The sequence below is a fragment of the Mus caroli genome, unplaced genomic scaffold (genome assembly GCF_978045245.1).
Source record: "Mus caroli unplaced genomic scaffold, Mus_caroli_1 scaffold_17, whole genome shotgun sequence".
NCBI lineage: Eukaryota > Metazoa > Chordata > Mammalia > Rodentia > Muridae > Mus > Mus caroli.
This window is the reverse complement of record NW_028227272.1, coordinates 30985891-30991890: the sequence shown is the minus strand read 5'-3', so window position 1 is coordinate 30991890 and position 6000 is coordinate 30985891.

The following is a 6000-nucleotide window of genomic DNA, read 5'->3' as shown; positions in this document are numbered from 1 at the left end:
GCTGCCACCTTTCGATTCCTTGGGCTATACTGCTTAATTCTTTTAGTTCCAGTGTGACTCAGTCACACTCATCTAATGTTAGCCGCTTACCTCCTTCAGTGCCATGAAGCTGGATCCTTGAGTGGAGCAGGAGTTCTAGTTCATTCTACTCAGCAGTCAGTGTAGAAGTCAGGCACAGCTTCCTCTTGCCACCTCTGTAACTAAGAGAACAGCAGTACCCGTTCCCCACTGTCATTGTGTGTTTGCTAATGGCCTGGGGGCTCTTAGTGAATGGCTCGGTGGTTAAGAGCACTGTTCCTCTTATGTAGGATCAGCATGTGTTCCTAGCACCCACATTGTGTCTCAAAACCATCTGTAACTCCCATTCCAGGGGATCCAGTTTCCTCTTGTAGCTTCCAGGGGCTACGTGTATGTGATACAATGTACCTTTACTTTACAAAGACAGTCTTTGCCAGTGCTAAAAGGGAAAATTTTAGTACAGAAATACTTGCTCACAGACTGAGAAATTGGGTGCCTCCTGCAGTGTGATCTGACCGCTGTTTAACACATAGAACTTAGCTGTGTCCATTGCAAGTGGAATTCACAGCCCCCGTAAACTTGAACCAGTTGCCCCTGTGGTCCTCATGCTTACTGAGCAAAGCACCACCACCCTAGTTTCTGCCCTCCACACATCATCAGTGGTACCTTAAGCCTTATTCCTGCCCAAAGGAAAGATCCTTTAGCACTCACAGATAGCTGTAAATAGTCTAGACTTGAGATAATTGGGGAGCACCAGACAGAATGGTCTGAGAGTATGTCGCCTGCTAACTTCCTTAGCACTGAGTCAGTACAGCACCCGGTCTGCACATCTATAAGATTCGCAACTGCACACACTCAGCAAGTAATGGTGCATCCTATAGTAAAGTGGAATCAAAGTAGCTATAGCACGTGCTTGAAGGAGTCTGACTGCAGCATGGTCCCATCAAGTAAAAGCATAATAGGCATGAGCCTCAGGTGGGTTTGAACTAATGTCTGAGAAAAGCTGTCAGGAGCTAATGGAACTTCCCTTCTAGGCTTTAGCTTAGTCTTAGTCTCCAACAGCTATGTGGTTCCAGGAATCCAAAGTCCAGGAGTTGTAAGATGCAGACTTAAACTGAGACCCTGAAGTTAGGTGCACACACGCTCTTTAGAGCAGGCTTTTAGGAACCAAAAGGAAAAATGCATTAGGTTCTGCACTGTTAGATCAGTATTTGGGGAAATAGGAAACAAAGTCCTCGTGAGGACGACTTACTGTATCTATTCCACCCATTAAAACTAACTACAGTGCCCTTGGCCAAATCAGTTCATCCAAAATAATGTTAAATGCTGTCTGCTTTTCCAGATGGCTGGGCATGGCAGTTTCATAATTAACAGCTACATAATTTACCCAAGAAAATGGTTTTGTCACTAGAGATGTCTCCAATGTTTACTCCATAAGTAAGATGCTCCCCAGTGGATCTTAACTGCTCCTGTCACAATGGCCTTCCTATAAGCAAAAAACAAACTATCATGAGGAAATATTTATGTCCTACTGAAGGTGGCAGTTTTGTGAGTTCCTCTTGTAAGTTCCTCTGTGGCGGTCCATCAGTGTGCCAAGGTTGCACTATGGACATTCCTGTGAGGGCATTTTCTTGTTTAATAATCCTGTGAGGTGGAAGAGCCCAGTCCACAGTGGGCAGTGACACCCCTATTCACGTAGTCTTGAATTATATAAAGGCTAAGCAAGCCAATAAGAACATCCTCTGTAGTCGCCTGCCTCTGCTTCAGCTCTCAGCTTTACGTTCCTTGCTTGGACTTCAGTGATAGAGTGTGACCTGAGGATTGCATGCTGAAGTGAACCCCTTCCCTTCACAAGATGCTTTTGGTCACAGTAGAAACTCTAAGAATTAGTGTAAGAATAGATATCTGTAAGTTTTGGTAGGAGTCTCAGGATTGGGGGCTTGATATGATGATACACATTGGCAATAACTCATTTTGGCAAGGTTATTTTTTAAAGAGATTTATTTATGTATATGATTGCACTGTAGCTGTCTTTAGATAAACCAGAAGAGAGCATCAGATCTCATTATATATGGCTGTGAGCCATCATGTGGTTGCTGGGAATTGAACTCAGGACCTCTGGAAGAGCAGAGGGTGCTCTCAACCACTGAGCTATCTCTCCAGCTCCAAGGTTGTTTTTTTGAGAAATAATTTTGTCATGTTAGCTCAGCCTTGCTCTGGATCCACAAGGTGAGGATTACAGGGGTGTATACCAAACGGCCTCATCTCAGCAATTTCAGAGTAGCTGGCGTGCTGCTACTAGGATTCATTTCACTTTGCTCCAGTGAAGGCACTGTGGTACAGCACTTCTAACAATGGAAACTTTAAGGACAAGTAGCTATCCCGGCCCTTCACGGTGATACATACTTCACACTGGATTATCTGTTGCTATAGCCCTGGCTGGAACTAGCTGGCTTAGAACTCTTAGCCAACTGCCTACCTTAGCCACTTGAGTCCTGGGATTAAAGGTCTATGCTACCACACCAGGCAGAATTCTTTTCAAATACTGGTTTTGTTTCCCTAATTCAGGCACACATATATATGCATTAAAGGGACTACTATATGGACTGGAGAGGTGGCTCAGTAGTTGAAAGCACTTGCTGTTCTTCCAGAGGACCCAGGTTCAATTCCTAGCACACTTGGCAACTCAGCCTGTTTAACTACAGACCCAGGAGGATTCGAGGCCCTAGACCTACATCGAGCAAAACATCCATAACCCAAAAACTTTAACATGAAAAAAAAGATTTTAAAGGCTGCTGTTGCCGATTAGATTTGGACCAATCTTACAAATTTTGTTTAGACCAAAACCAAGCAGCTTGAGGGGAAAAAAAATTCTCAGATTTCCAGCTGGTTAGTGCTTGCCTATGTGTAAGCTGGGAAGCCTGAGCTCAGATCCCCAGCATCCATGGAAGAGCCAGCAGCCACTGCACATCAGTGCACATACCAGACATGCACAAAAGGAACCACAGATCCCTGCCACTCAGTCGGTGAGCCCCAGGTTCTGTGAGAGACCCTGTCTCCAAAATAATAAGGTGGGAAGCACTCAGGAAACAGAAGCAGGTAGGACTCTATGTTAAAGGCCAGCCGGGTTTAAATGGTAGACCCTGTCTCAAGTGAATGGACAAACAGGTAATGCTGTCCTCTCAATCCTGACAACCATAGTTTAATCCCTGGGATCCACATGGTTAAATAAGAACCAATACCCATGGATGCTCTGACTCTTCATGTGCAAGTCATGGCACCCCACTCCATACACAAATACAAGATGGCGAGCAAATAAGACACCTGGTGCCAACCTCTGGCCTATACACAAGCCTCTGGCCTATACAGAGTCAACATTTCCTGTTAGAAAAGCAAACTCAGGTTCTCACTATCCTTATTAGACCAGACCAAGCAGGGTGGGGTCTCCAATAGGAGCCAACTTCAGGTTTTGCAAGGTTCACCATAGAGCTTCACTGTCTAAAAGCATGCCTGCTGTTTTTGGGTTTCGGTATATAATATACACAAGTTGTTTAAAGCCTGTAAGATCTAGGCAGTGAGTGGTTTGGGTTCGCGTTTCTGTTTTGTGGACACCATTTTGTAACCTTAAGGAACCTGTTTCCTTGGTTCAAAGCTTTTGGTGTCAAAAATACCCCTGGCTTTGGGCTATATAAAGCCAGTATGCTCCTTCATTAGATTGGTTTGTTTTGAGACAGAGATTCTGCTAAAATTCAAAGTTTCTAACTTAGATGCAAAAACTTTTTTTTTTTCCCGAGACAGGGTGTCTCTGTGTAGCCATGGCTGTCCTGGAACTCACTCTGTAGACCAGGCTGGCCTCGAACTCAGAAATCTGCCTGCCTCTGCCTCCCGAGTGCTGAGATTAAAGGCGTACGCCACCACGCCCAGCACCTCAAAAACTTTTAAAGGCAATGGTGGTTCTGTTTTGATAGCGAGACTTGTGTTTATGAGCTGGGAGATACAGTGAAGAAATGTGTCCATATTTTGGGACAAAGGTACAAAGACAGAAAAGAAAAAGGAAAGGTGAGAGGCCCTCATGAGTGAAACAATGCAGAATAAGGAAGGGCAGGGATGTAGCTCAACAGTTAGTGTTTACCCTGCATGCCCCTCTCCAACCAAACAGCCACAATTTGAAAACCACACCTGAGTTCCAGGCAGGAGTCTGAACAAAGGCACTGTCTCCACACATGTCTTCTAGAAATGGTTAAGCTTTGAGCATAAATACCTTTCCCAAACTCAGAAAAAATACACTGTTGACAAAGTCAAAGGAATTAGCCTAGAAGCAAAATGGCTACTGTACTGCTGGAAGCTTCAGAACAGGTAGTGACTGACATCCACAGGCCCTGAGAAGGTAGGGCTTATGCTAACCAAGGCTCCAAAGGCTAGACATACACTGCTGTCAGTGGCTGCCTCTGATGGCTCTTCTCAGGGGTCAACTTGATTACATCTGGAATTAACTTAAAATTCCCAAGCAGCTAGTTACACCTGGGAGGGATTTTTAGTTAACTGCATCACTTCAAGTTGGAAGACCCACCTTCAAATCCAGATCATTTGAGGTCAGAAGACCCAGTCTATGAAAGGACAGAGATGAGCTAGCTCTTTGCCTGCTTGCTCTCATCCTCAATGGCAAGTCCATTCCTTCACTGGTATTCGAACCTACTTCTTTGGGATTTCAACACAGACTGAAGACCAGCAGAGACATTTAAACAACTAGATTCTTGGGCTTTCTGTTGGGAGACAGCTTTGGTTGTACTAGCCAGACCACAGCCCATGTAGACACTCTATATAAAGTCTATTGGCTCTGTTCCTCTAGGCTCTAGAGAACTCTAACACATCACCTGATCATAAAGTCCTTGGAGTCTTAAGAGTGCCTCTGGTGCCACCCAGGGATCCTTTCCTGTCTGCACTTGCAGTGAACTACACAGAACATGTGTCTCAAAAGGTGAAGGCTACACATGCTGAGGCTGAGCAGGTAAGCCCAAGAGAACTAGGATCTATCACAGTCATCCAAGTGACGACTCTGCCCAGACTCCCAGGAAACCGAAGTCGGAAGCCCCTTCAAGATCAGCCCAGCCAACCTTCCCATCCTACAGATGAAGAAAGTGAGGCCCATTGAGAGATGACTGGTATAAGCTACAGAAGAGATAAATCACTCACTTCACTGCTGAGAATGGAACAGAGAGGAAGAGGCTAGGGTCCTGCCCCCCCCCCCCCTTCCAGGACATGCTCGTGACGACTGGAAGACCTCCAACAGCCCGGTGTCAAAGCCCCTTCCCAAGCCTTCCACATTCATGCCTCAGGGAGACAGTGAGACCCAAGGTATAGCTAAGGCCAAGAGCGTTTACTTGTGAGTGTGTGATTCCAAATGTCTTTACCTTATTCTATTTCCTATTTTGTTCCGTAAGAATTTTTTTAGTTAGAAAAAAAAAATCATTCAAGACAATCAATAAAATACAAAAGCCAGGTGGACAGACCAGTCAGTAAAGTCCTTGCTTTATAATTTTTAAATTATTAGATCTGATCCTGCTGGAATCCCAGGACTCAAGGTTGGAAAGAGGGCTTCGGTGAGTTCAAGACCAGCCTGGGCTACATAGTTCTAAGGAAAGTCTGAGCTATAGACTGAGGTCGTGCCCCAACAAACCAAACCAGTAGAGCCACCAAGAGAATAATGCGTGAAGCCACTTACCTTGTAAGCCTGTGGACTTGAGTTCAACATTAAACCTACCAGAGTTCAATACTGGAAACCTACAAAAGGATGGAAGAACCAACTCCACAAAGTTGTCCTCATGTATGCTGTGGCAAACCTATCCCTGCCCCAAATAATTCGTGTATGTCTATGGGACCAGGTTGTGCAAGATGAGGCATTTGGAGGAGAGGGCATTGTCACCACTTTTGGCTCATTATGTAACTAACCTTAGGAATGAGGAAATCATGGTTGGTCATCTT